Source organism: Hyaena hyaena, unplaced genomic scaffold (assembly GCF_003009895.1).
Source record: "Hyaena hyaena isolate Hyena2069 unplaced genomic scaffold, ASM300989v1 scaffold_1869, whole genome shotgun sequence".
NCBI lineage: Eukaryota > Metazoa > Chordata > Mammalia > Carnivora > Hyaenidae > Hyaena > Hyaena hyaena.
Window position 1 is genome coordinate 84,188 of NW_024082488.1, and position 13,486 is coordinate 97,673.

General features: G+C 39.2%; 1 long non-coding RNA gene across 1 annotated transcript; it reads left to right on the forward strand.

The window, feature by feature from the left end:
* Window positions 1-1,230: 1,230 nt before the first annotated feature.
* LOC120226844 lies at window positions 1,231-8,177 on the forward strand. The gene is made up of 3 exons (XR_005527104.1): window positions 1,231-1,436; window positions 6,784-6,876; window positions 8,084-8,177. It is a non-coding gene; the product is annotated as an uncharacterized LOC120226844 (long non-coding RNA).
* Window positions 8,178-13,486: the final 5,309 nt, after the last annotated feature.

The following is a 13,486-nucleotide window of genomic DNA, read 5'->3' on the forward strand; positions in this document are numbered from 1 at the left end:
CTGTAACTATTCATTCCTCCTTCACCAATCCCTGGTGACTGCTGATCTTTCTACTCTGTGTCCTACAGTTGGAATCATATAGTATGTAGGCTTTTCAGATTGGCTTCTTTCCTTACATAGTAATGTGCACTTAAGTTTCCTCCATGTGTTTTTATCACCTGACAGCTCATTTCTTTCTAGCAGTGAATAATAGTCCATTGTCTAGATGTATCAAAGATTATTTATTTATTCACTTATCAAAGAATATTTTGGTTGATTCCAAGCTTTGGCAATTATGAATAAAACTGCTATAAATATCCTGTACATATGTTTGTGTGGATATCATTTTTCAAAATATTTAGGCAGACACCAAAATGTGTTATTATTTGGTGACAGGATAAGAGTATGTTTGTTTGTTTGTTTTTAAGAAATTGGCTTCTGATCTATTTGTCCATTCTTTCACCAATACCACACTCTCTTGGTAACCATACATTTATAGTAACTCTGAAATTTAGGTAGCATTAGTCTTCCAACTTTGTTTTTCTTCAATATTGTATTGGTCATTCTAGATTTCTGCCCCTCCACATAAACTTTAGGATCATTTGTCTATATCCAAAAAATAACTTGCTGGGACTTTGATTGGAATTGCACAGATCAAATTGGGAAGAACTGACATCTTGACAATAGTGAGTCTCCTTATCCACGTCTGGTATATGTCTCCATAAGTTTAGTGTTTTTATTTTTTTCCTCAGAGTATTATAGTCTTCCTCCTATAGATACTGTACATATTTTGTTAGATATACACCTAAGTATTTCATTTTTGAGGATGTTAACATAAATCATATCGTGTTTTTAATTTCAAATTCCACTCATTCATCACCAGTATGCAGGAAAGCAATTGACTTTTGTTTATTAACCTTGTATACTGCTACCTTGCCATCATTGTTTATTAGTTCCAAGAGATTTTTTTGGTCAAACTTTTTGGATTGTCTACATAGATGATCATGTTATCTGTGAACAGTAACAGCTTTGTATCTTCACAACTATATACTATGTATGTATGTATGTATTTGCCCTCTCGTATTAGCAAAGAATTCCAGTATGATGTTGGAAAGGAGTGGTGAGATTGGATAACCTTGCCTTGAAACAGATCCCAGTGGGAGAGATTTAAGTGCCTCACCATTAATTATGACATCAGCTGTAGGTTTTGTGTCGATTCAGTTTCTGCCTGTGAGTCTGTGCTCTGCTAAGCTGTTAATCTCTCTGCTCACCTGTGGGCTCTCTAATCTCGGGAGCAGTAGAGTTCACTCCACATCCTCTACAGACAGATGCTTCTCCCACAGATCCCACAAGAGCAGTTTGTTTTCAGTTTGTTTAGCTCTTTATTTGTTAGGACAGAGTAATGACCTCCAAGATTCTTACGTGTGGAACTGAAAGTGAAATCCTTCTACACTTAGGTATGTTCATATTTTTCTATTTTCCTTTTAATGACACTTTATGTTCATTTCCCCAAAGTTCAGACACACATGCCTCATAATAAGTTATAAGATGTTGGTCATTACTTATAACCTCTTGTTATTCTGTATTTTATTGATATTCCAAAATAAATTTTGATAAAATATATCATTCTGTGGGATTTCCAAGCATTGGGACTATGTGAAATGTTATTTTTATTTTCTAATAATATATTATGTTTAAAGCAACAGATCATTATCAGTGGATTTATTAGCAAGTGTTTGATAAACAAAATCTGCTCATACTTATTTCATAGTAGAAACTGGTTTGTTAAAACTCACGACTGAGTTCCTTCAGAAAAAAACTTGATAAAAAGCTCTAGGGTTATATAAAAATCACAGCTAAACTTTAAATTTTATTTTTATGGCAGTTGACATTTTTCTTTAAAAATGCCATTTTGCATGATTCTGCATTTCAGAGCTTTAGAGAATACCAGTATCCAAAGCAATGCTTGATGATTAATATTTCTTCTTGAAAATCTGTCCCGTTTCCATTATTCCACAGTGTCTCATTATACCAGTTAGCTTTTCTGAGCTTTAGTTTTTTTATTTGTCAAATGAGGATAATAGTACCTCCTAATTGTGAAAATCATGTAGGATAATGAAAATAAAGGCATTTTACAGAGAAATGATCCTCCACCCAAGGGATGACATTATGGAAATAATCACCCAATTTGTTTATTTTTAATCCTTCTCCTAATGTAGATGAACTGTGGAAATTACTATAATCGTACTTTAATTTATACTTCAATTCACAATGACGTAAATTATGTACCTATCTCCTGTGTCTTCCCCATTAGGATAAATATTGTGGGAGATTTTTAAAACAGTAGTTGTATCTCAAATGTTTATAGTCTAGTTGTAGAGACAAAGCATAGTAAAATAAAATGACAAAAACACATTGTTGAAGAAGGGCAGTACTGGAAAGGTATTTGAATTTGGAGTCAAGACATTCCATAGTTTGAATCCCAGTCCAGCCACTATGACCTGTGTTAACGTTGGTGACTGAATCCCTGAAATTAGAATTAGAAAATTATTTTACAAAGTTTCTGTGAAAAGAAATGAGATAAAATAACATCCTGGAGTGAAACCAGCGGAAAAAGCTGCTTTCTTCTTCATCTTCTACCCCTCCTCACCCCCAGTCCTTAATTGGATAATGCTATGTGGAAATATCCCACTGAGAAAGATTGTTTAAGGAAACTCTTATTTGGGGGTCAAATGTCATATTTGAATACCCAAAATTATGAAGTGAGAAATCAATACCTAGTGAGGAAAAAAAAGAAACATGGTCCAAGAAAAGGTACCAAAGGGAACTGGATATGATGTTTGTGTAGCTCACTGAAGAAATTGTTCCAATTGGAGCAAATAAACAGCATATATATGTCCTGTTTTCCTTCGCTGATTTCTATTTTTTACTGACTGTCCCAACAATAAGTACATTTCAACAGCTTTAATAGCTCCCATCCTTGCTTTTTAATTTTTAATAGCTCCTCAGTTTTAATGACTCCCCATTTCACTCTTGAATATAGCCAGGTGTGGGAGTTAAATTACCCTAGAGAAGACATATAGTCAAGAAAGTTTAGGGACAGGGTTGGATAGATTGAGAGAGGTCAGTCATGGAATCTTTTTTAAAAAGATAGTCAGTCCATGCTGCAGGGAGTCATGGTCTACTCTTGAGTCAAGTGTCCAGACTAGAGACAAACCATGATTTACTTTATATTTGAGCTTGTATTCACTTAACTTGATTTCTCATTCAAAAACACATATTTGTTATTAGTTTCAAAATCCATCTCTCCCACAACTCTGAGCTGAAGGATCCTGGAATTACACAGAGATAAGTGTATTATGTGGGAGTAATCTTTGGAGATCTGACTGATCACTTACATCCATCATATCATAGGAGTCAGGCTTTCTGAAAGATAAATTGTCTCTAAATATTTTCAGTATAACATTGTAATATATTCTCCAATGAACTCCATACATCTTTTTATGACCATCTATGCAATGAAGTCTAAAGAATCTAAAAATACGATCGATTGTAAGTCGCAACATTAATTATAAATGTCCAACAAAGAAAAAGCCACGAATTAAATGATACTACAATGTTTTCTTACCATTTGAAATTTTATTCTGTTTTTATTGGAAGATTGTTTTCTACTTACAAGATATAGATTTTTCTATTTTCTATTTTCTACAATATCATGTATGTGCATACATAAAAAGAAAGTGAAATACATTGATTAAATTTCTCCTAAAATTTCTTCACATTATCTGATTTTTCTAAATCACATTTGGACCTTATAAGATATTGAAATCATCTCCCTCCCCATGCTTTGGCACAATATCATCATCAGAGGATGATACTATGGCATTGGAATTATAGCATTTCTCTGAAGATATTTAATTGTCGCTTCTAGAATTTGCTTCCAAGCTGTTGATGTCCCTTCTGAAAGTTTTGATGCACATTCAGAGGCTATAAAATCTAAGGCATGACTGTTGCCTGGCTGTTAGTAATTATGAAATCCACTATAATATGAAAGAGATGTTAGGGTGTGTGGATGGGTCAGTCGATTGAGCATCCCTCTCTTGATTTCAGCCCAGGTCATGATCTCATGGATCATGGAATCGAGTCCTGCATCAGGATCTGCACTGACAACATCGAACCTGTTTGGGATTCTTTCTCTGTTCCTCTTCTACTCAAACTCACTCTCTCACTTTCTCTCTCTCTCTTTCAAAATAAATAGGTAAATTTAAAAAAGGAGATGTGTATCTTATAGTTGAATGGTAGGAGGAGAAGTCCACATGGCTCTCTGGTGAGAAGACTTGGCTTACTGTGACCTTCGATGGTTACACCATGACCAAGGCATATGATTTGATGCTTTGGAGACAATATTAATATCAACTAAGATTTACTGAGTTCTGACCATCTGCCAGACATTGAACCAAATGCTTTCATACATCATCTCCTTATCTTTACAAAAACCCCTATGGAATAAATATTGATTTTCATTATTTTTTTCAGATGAGAACACCAGAATCAAGGTCCCCAAACTGGTAAATTGTTAAAGTAGATTTAAAAGATGCTAATCTGATGTTGGCACCTGAGCACTTAATTGAGAAGGTCTTCTGCCTACTGAGCTTACTTAAATAGTGCCTATCTGTGAAGATTGTTCTTGTCTCTGACAAATGGGAAATAACTGATGCTTTTTAACAATAAGATAGATCCCCCAAAGCTATTCAAAATATCAGATATTGAATGTCGGCAGGGAAAAAACAGAGTTCTTTACACCCCTTCCGCACGTTGCTTCCAATTTCACTTTACTATTAAACATCCTTATGATCAGTAGTCTTCACATTTTGTGTGTCTCTTCCTGATGTGCTGATTATTCTTGCATTCATTCACCAAATAGTCTTTAAGTGCTCACTGTGAGTCAGGCCCTTGGGATTGGAGCAGTGATCAAAACAAAACCCTGCCCTCGTGAAAGTTACAATTTCATGGATGGGTGAGAAAATGGGGTACAATTCAAAACTAATACATAGTGTGACCAGCAGTGATAGACATTATGAAGAAAAACCAATTAAGGCACAGGGCAAAGAGTGGCCATGGGAGGTGAAGAGTGCTCTGTTAGGTTAGACAGTCTAGAAGGAGTTTTCTGATATAGGACATATCACCAGACACCTAAGGAACAAAGGCTTGAATCCTGCATTATTTGGTCTAGGAGCTGGTCACTTCCCACTCCCTCAAGAAGGTCTCAAGCAGAGGGTACAGCCCAACATGACTGCAGAGCAAGTGACAATGATGGAGGCAAACACATAATGAGTGCTCACCCCAGACAAGCCACTCTGTTAAGTACTTTATGTCTTTATATACATCTCCTCCTTTAAAAGCCAAAAGTCCTGTATAGTTTTCTTCCCACTTAAAAAGGAGATAATGAGAGCACCTGGGTGGCTCAGTCGGTTAAGTGTCCGACTTTGCCTCAGGTCATGATCTCATGATTCATGGGTTCAAGCCCCGCATCAGGCTCTGTGCTGACAGCTAGCTCAGAGCCTGGAGCCTGCTTCAGATTCTGTATCTCTCTCTCTCTTTGACCCTCCCCTACTCATGCTGTCTCTCTCTCTCTTTCACACACACACACACAAAAAAAAAAACAACATTAAAAAAAAAAAGGAGTTATTGACATTGGCTCAGAACAGGTAGCTTGCTCAAGTTCGCCCTGGAATTGGCCCATATTCTTCCCTTGGAGTCTACTCTGTGAACCAGTATAAATCCCCCATCCCATGATACATAGATGGTGAATAATAAAAGATAAAGATGAAGCATAAAAGGCACAGTTAGTAAGTTAAAAGGTCATGATCTAGATGAGGAAACATTCTTGTTAAAGGGACTTTGTTGTTTTTCTTCTAAAAAGCACCTTTCTTAAAACCTCGTCTCTCATAACACAGGTGTCTTAGCTCCCCTCTCCCTCCCTCCCTCCCCCCACCCCCCTCTCTGATCTTCTAGAGCATTTCTTACTCTTTCTATCTGTTGTGGCACCAGCGGACATTTTCTTGTCACTTTCAAACCCATTTTCATGGCAGACTAGGCAAATGCTTTCTGCTCTGCATTATCTCCCAGATCAAACACCTTAGCCATGTACAGAGTGAAGGCAGATGTCCTGGCAGCTGGTGTGGCCGTGGGTGCCACCGCTATATTTCTGAGCCACATCAGTGCTGAGTATGGAGAACCAGCCCTCATGGTGTATAGAGCACAGTGGTGAACATAGAATTTTCAAACTGTAGTGTGTAAATCATGAAAATGGGCATAGGTTTTCCTAAGATGCTCTTCCCCTAAAAATAATGCCAATGTTGAACAAGTGGGAGATTGGTACCCTGAATGCTCAATTGGACTTGGTGTATGGAAGTCTGTAAGCAGATAACAGAACTGGCAATGAATGTGAGATCAGAATGAGGACCCTGGCCCAGGAGGTAGAAAAAAATAAAAAAAAAAAAAAAAAAGGATGAGGACTTTGTCCTGGGGCTTTGGAGTAATAGGCTGTTACTAAGGAAGAAGTTCAGACATGAAAAGGAAAGAAGGCTCTCCTAAAAGGAACAAAGAATGAAAAAGTTGGACTAAGTTTTGAGAATGTGCCACAGTCCTATATATTCATTCATTTCCACTTATTCGATTCATCACAGATTTAGGAGCACCTGCTAGAATCCAGTCATTTAGCTATGCTCTTTCATGGATATCATCTCTTTTAATAGATAAACCAATCCCGAGAAATAGGAGCTATTTTTTCTCATCTTGCAGATGTGGTGACGGAGGCAAAGAAAATCTGCACAACGTGCCCAAAGCTACACAGCTGCCGAACCAGGATTTTAACAAATAGCAAACTATGAAGAGGTGAGACTTTTAGTAAGAGGCTTGATGCCCAGTTGGGGCTGGAGCTACTTATGTCCCTGGAGCAATTTGGTACCACATGTAATCCAAGAATCATCTGTGTTAGCCGGAGACTTGTCAAGAATTCAGATCTGGGGGCCATAGTTTTTAGACAGTCTTGTGAGGCAGATGGAGACACAAGGAGGCTGAGGATCTGTGAGTTTTATAGTCTTGGCCCCTGGGGACCAAGGTGAACCTAATGTAGGATGTTGTGCAGGAAGGTGGCTAAGCCCAGGCAAAATCAGAGCCAAGAGAAGCTAAGTGATTTAAACAAGGAAGCATAGCCATACAGGTCCAGTTCTGCTCTCTGTGCACCTGACATTGAGGACAAGAGGAAAGTGATGAAGCAGACACCTCTCCAGTCACTCACTATCATGGTACCATGGATGATTTACTTGGTAGCCTTTATTATTTGAAGAACTCATCTGATTGACTGTTTACTTGTTTATATTATTTTTAACAGCTTTACTGAGGTGTAGCTGCTATACAAAAGAACTATACAAATTTAATGTACACAGTTTGATGGGCGTGAACATCTGCCTATGTCCATGAAGCCATAAGCATACCTACTACCTCCGAAAGATTCATCTTGCATAACTGAAACTTTATACCCATTGGACAAATGTCCATTTCCTCTCTTCCCAGCCCTTGGTAACGACCGATATACTCTTTGCTCCTATGATTTTTGGCTACTTTAGATACTTCATATAAGGAAGATCATGCAATATTTTTCCTGGAACTGGGTTCATCTTACTTGGCATAATGTCTTCCAGGAACACCCATGTTGTTTCATATGGGAAGGTTTCCTTCTGTCTTAAAGCCAAATAATATTCATTTGTATGGATATACAATATTTTATTTATCCATTCACTCATCAGTGGAGGTTTAGGTTCTTTCCCTATCTTGACTATTGTGTATAATATTGCTATGATCATGGGAGTGCAGATACCTCTTCAATATACTTATTTCATTTGTATACATATTTCATATGTATACCCAGTGGTGGGGGTGCTGGGTCCTAAGGCAATTCTCTATTTAATTTTTTTGAGGGGCCTCTAAACTGCTTTCCTTGGAGGTGGCATCTTTTTATATTCCCATCAACAATGTACAAGGGTTAGAGTTTTTTCATATTTTCACCAACCCATATTGTATTTTGTTCTTTTGATTATAGCCATCCTAATCTGGACTGAAAATTAATGTTCATGAAGTCAAAGAATGTCACGGAAGTGTTCGCCTGTGTGACAGCAGTGCCTGGCACAGAGGAGGTGCTGAATAAGTATTGGATGGATGGATGGATGGATGGATGGATGGATGGATGGATGGGTGGATGGATGAATGGACAGAGGGAGGGATGGAGAGAGGGATGGAGGGATGGATAGAGGGAAGGAAGGATGGATGGAGGGATGGATGGATGACATACAGGCATGTCAGGCTTATTTCTTTCTTTCCAAACCTGGTATTTCTTGCAAAGACATGAATCCCCATTGATTTTAATGCACTCATCCTTTTAATTACTCTCCCCTGGAGAAGACAAAGAATTAGTAAATTTGGGAAACGTAACCTGACATGATCAGCTCACATGCCTTTTTCCTCTCTTTGCAAGTAAGCTGTCTGACACCACGTTCTGCTGCTCCTCCTCCTCGAAGGGCAGGCTCTCCTTAGCCTGGGACTGTCTGCCCCCATTCAGAGCCACCTGTAATCCATGGGTAATTAGCTCACTCCCAGAGTAGGAGCCTCCTAGAGTAGGCTCATTAGGCTCTCACTCCAAGCTGTCGTCCAACTCTGCCCTCATAGTAGGAAGGGCACAACTTGGTGCTCTATCCACCAAGACATTTTTTCCTATCAGTTTGTCTAGAACTAGGGTTGGGAAAAGGGAAGACATTTATCCAGCATTTTCAGAAGCCCTAAACATTCTGGGACTCTGAAATAATTAAACAGAGTCCATGTCCTTTAAATAATCCAACAAGTTGGAAAGCCGACTTTCTGGAAGCAGTATGTGATAGTAGAGAGAGCCCAGGAGTCAAAGTCCTACCCACCATTCTCAGTGTCATCATTTAACCTAATTGTGTGGCTCAAACATGGCATTTGACCTCGAGGACCCTCAATTTCACTTCTGCTAAAATTGGGATGTTAATTCCTGCTGGCACTGTTGTGAGGATCAAATAAATCAAATAGACCTATATTTTGTTAACTGAACATCAGAATATATGTTCAAGGGAATCATTATTATTATTGAAATAGAACAATGCCACAAAATTTCATAATCACTATCAGCCAAAGTGCAATGATTAAATTCTCCTTCCCTGAGCAGACACACAGAAAATATTGTGCTCATATCTCTGGTGGACCTCAAACTCCATAAACTGATTCATTATAATGAGAGCATTATTCCTGGTTTTGGATACAAAAGAAGTATTTTTTCCTGAATTGACAGAAAGACGTTTTTTCTTAACTATGGGATGAACAGTTTTTTTATCCCATAGTTATCAGTGAATGTGATTTGCCTCTTGTTACATTTCTTCAATATGTGGATTTCTCCCATAAAAAAAAGCTGTTCCTTAATAAATTTGTCCACGTCTAGCTTCAGAAACCACAAAGGTGACAATGGAGTCATCATAAGAATTCAAACTCATCATTGCATTGATAAAATTTCAGATTTTAAATGAGAAAAAATTCCTATGGGGTAGGTATTTTATTACTTGGAAAAAAACCAAACACATGGGTTTTGAGGTCCTGATTTCAAGCAGCTATTTAATAACTTTTTAGCTGTGTTATATCAGGTAACTCACCCAACCTCTTAGAGCCTTGGTTTCCTTTCTTTAAAAGAGGGAAAGGGAATTGAATGAGATAATGTATTTCAAGATAAGAATAAGGTGCGTGTTGGAAACTTCATAACTATTCACTTAATCCCCTGCTCTTGGGGACTCAGTAAAAATCAACTTGTAATTATAAAATTTCTGAATTTTGCAGTTAAAGTACATAGAGTAAGAAACAGAAAAAGAAGTCTAAATCAATAAAATTCTGTTGGCAGGGCTCTGTGGGTCATTTGCCAGAGTAGACTAGAGCTGCATTAATTTGGCACCATTGGAAAGTTGTTTTTTTAAGTTGCTCTAACAAGTATTGAGTGATCATGAACCTTAGCAGGCTTATCATCAGTTCCAAGAAATAATCAACTGGATTCCCCTAGAAATCTCCAAGAAGTCATTTCAACCAGGTAGAAAATCATTTTAATCCTTTAAAAACAATAATGGAATAAACTGGAAGATTTTACTGTGATGTCCGCCACAATGGCCAAACTGTATTCATTGTGTAAAATTGACAAAAGCCTCTTTAGAACCCCTCTAAATAGACATTTATGATATGGTTGGCTGAGGGATTGAAAACCCCAGCCAAACAGCTCATTACACACCAGGGTCTACAAATCAGGGGTTGTATGTAGTTATGATCTCTGTCCCATCAAAGCCTGGACAAAGAAGCTCTATAGAAACGAGAAAGGAGACCTGATTCAAAGGCGGAGGCGTGGAGGCATCGAAAAGCTCCTCCTTTTACCTGAATAACAGATTGAGTCTTCAAGTAAATTAATGAGGAGAAATCTAAGTGTGGATGTAAAAGGAAAACTGAACTGACGCTTTGGTGTTTGAAGGGGCTGATGAATAACACATTTCTCTTTCTTACCCAAGATCCAGATAAAATGAGATCATGATGCAGGCATCAGGCAGAGGGAGATACAAAGTGTACCTATTTTTACTAAAACCAGAAAACTTGGTTTAGGTGTGAGGTTAAGAGGATGTCTGAATGTTTTACCTAAAAGGTAAATTTAGTCCATGAGCCAGTTCTGCAGGGAAAGAAGCCCCATGCCAGATTCTCTGGGGGGCGGTGGGAGGGGGGAGGGGGAAGAAGCCGATAAAAGCACGCTCAAGAAAAGCAGGTGCCTGTGTGAGTGTGCAAGGGCACTCAGGTACCAAAGTCAGACCAGGAGGCCTTCTTGACCCCACCCACTCCACCACCTCCACCCCCACTAAATAGTCACCCTGTCTTTTCTGTCCTACCTCCCAAAATAGCCCTGGGACTCCCAGTTTCCACTTCTTCCACAATTTGCCAAAGGTCAAGTGTTTATCTGGACTATCCCATCCGGGGCCTCTCCCATTGAATCTTCCAGCCTCCGTTGCTATCCAGGACCCTGTAGCCACCGTGAACCCGTCCTCATCGGCAAAGGGCCAACCTGCTTTGTGCTACTGTTACTTTGCACTGCTGTTCTCTCCCTGGAGAAACATAGCCTTGCCATAGCCACTTATTCCACCTCCTTTTTCTAAATCCACCCCAGATATTATTTCCTTCCCCTCCTCCTGTTTTGCAGTCCTTCATTCCACCGTCTATGCAACCCGTTTGTTCCCAGAGCCATTTCATCGCACTTGCTAGTGTGTCTACTAGCCTCTCCCTGCTACCAAATCGTGAGCTTCATGAAGACATGAATCACATCTTTCTTATGTTTATATTCCCGGCATCTAACACACAGCTCAATAATGCTTGAGGAATTGAATCAAATGGAACATGTTGTATGAAAAGTATGAGGCATGACTTCATTAAGCAGGTATAAGGAGGGTTTCCATCAAGCCTGTATCATAAAGAAGAGGATTTTTTTTTCATGCTTCCAAATGTACTAGGGCTATAACCCGCTGAATTATTACTGTGCATGAAAACATAAGCGCGAGACTTTAAATTCCACTCTGCAAATGTTGCCGTATAATTCAAATGAGTCACATTTTGCACCATCTGTTAATAAACTTTCTGTGTTCTTATGGCTGCAAACAAAAGGAAAAAGACAGGTAATGCTATGCAGAATGTCACAAAGAAGCAAATGCACGTCCTACCTCCTGTCTTGGCAAGATTGAGTATTCAGATGCATGCTTCTGTGCAGATTAAATTCACTGTCTTTTCAGTGGGACTTATGAACCCTTTGGGGCAGGAGCGCTGAGCACTGGAGACCCAAAGCACTAATGAATTTTTCATGGAGCAATCTTCCTTGCTGTGAAGGGAAGAGGGTGTATAGCCAACACAGAGTTCGCCTGAACTTCTACAGAAATGAGGATGATGGGGAAGCCATTTGAAAGTTTCCCTTTAGCTATGAATCTCTGTACTGGATCTCAGCTAAAATTAAGTTCTCTGCTCAAGGATAAATCAAGAAAACTGGAGCAAAGTGCAGCTGGGCGGCAAGAGACATTTTCAGCTTGTGTGGCCGCAGCAAACAGATCTGCATTAAACTCAGCGTTGCACACAGTGTTAGGGGGACACCATAAAAGTTATTGAACCAAATCCGTTTTACGGATAAGGAAACTGAGACCTGAGAGAAGTGATATGACAAGATACTGTCCAAATTAAAATCTCATGATTCCTTCTTGCCTAGAGTACTATACATGCCTTCTGTAGATATGAATATTTTTCTTGTATTTTTTCTTTTTGCCAAATGGCAGAAACTCCAACTTCAACTTGAGCTTAATCAAGATGTGAAATGTATTAGCTGATTAAATGTCCTGAAGGGTTGTCAGGTATGACTTGATCCAGGCACCGAACCTTGGCACCTATCCCTCATAGACCTGCTCTCTTCTGCATTACCCTTGTTTTCGGACTCCACATGGTGACATAAAAGCTGCCTGCAACACAAGTTCTATATCCACCCAGAGTCAAGTCCAATATAAAATGGACTCGCCTTGCTCTGCAGACTTGGTAGAAGTTTCATTATGCTTCATGGACTTTAAATGGCTCCAGCATCCATCCCTGAAACAGTCACTGTGGTCAAGAGGGTGAAATGCTCTGACTGGTCCAGACAGAGTCACAGAGACTTGGGGAAGGCCTATCCAGGTGAACAGATGCAGGAGGGAAATGGCTGTTGTCTGTCACATTGCCAGCCTGTGTCTGTTCTTGTCGCTTGTACTCCACTCACCGCTTACATCCCTAAACGCCATATCCCAGATTGAGCCAGAATGATCTCTCTGGCATGAAAATATGGTTTGAAACTGTCACCCAAGGGAACCATTTCCTCTATCCTCTTACGTTTAATTTCTGGGGGCCTGCAAATTAAACTGACAAAGGACAAAGTAACAAGAGAATGACTTAATTTCATATGTGCAGGAGTTCACAGAAGAATGTGACTCAAAGTGGGGGTTAGAATTTGGGGTTTATACAGTATCTTAATAGGGGAAGGAGGTGGGAGAAGGACACTTACAGGAAACAAATGAAGTTTTGGAAAGAGAAATGGGCCCTGAGGAGAACAGACGGAAGATAGTTTTGTGAGGCTATTTAAGTGTGGTGTGCAGACTTCTCTCCGGTGCTGAGAGTCCACCTTCCCTGGTTGCCTTTTAGGAAGAAGAATTCTTTTGGGAGGCTGTTTTTAGGAGGATAAGGTATTTCAGGAACTCAAATGCGTCATGCTTAAAACAATTTTTATGCCACAGTGGCAGATTTTGGACCCCTTCAAAACCCATCAAGGGCTGTCCATTGCCAAAGATAAAGAGGAAGTTACCAAAATATTCTAGGCTCTCCATGACCTAGAACTCTCACATACTTGGCCTTAGAT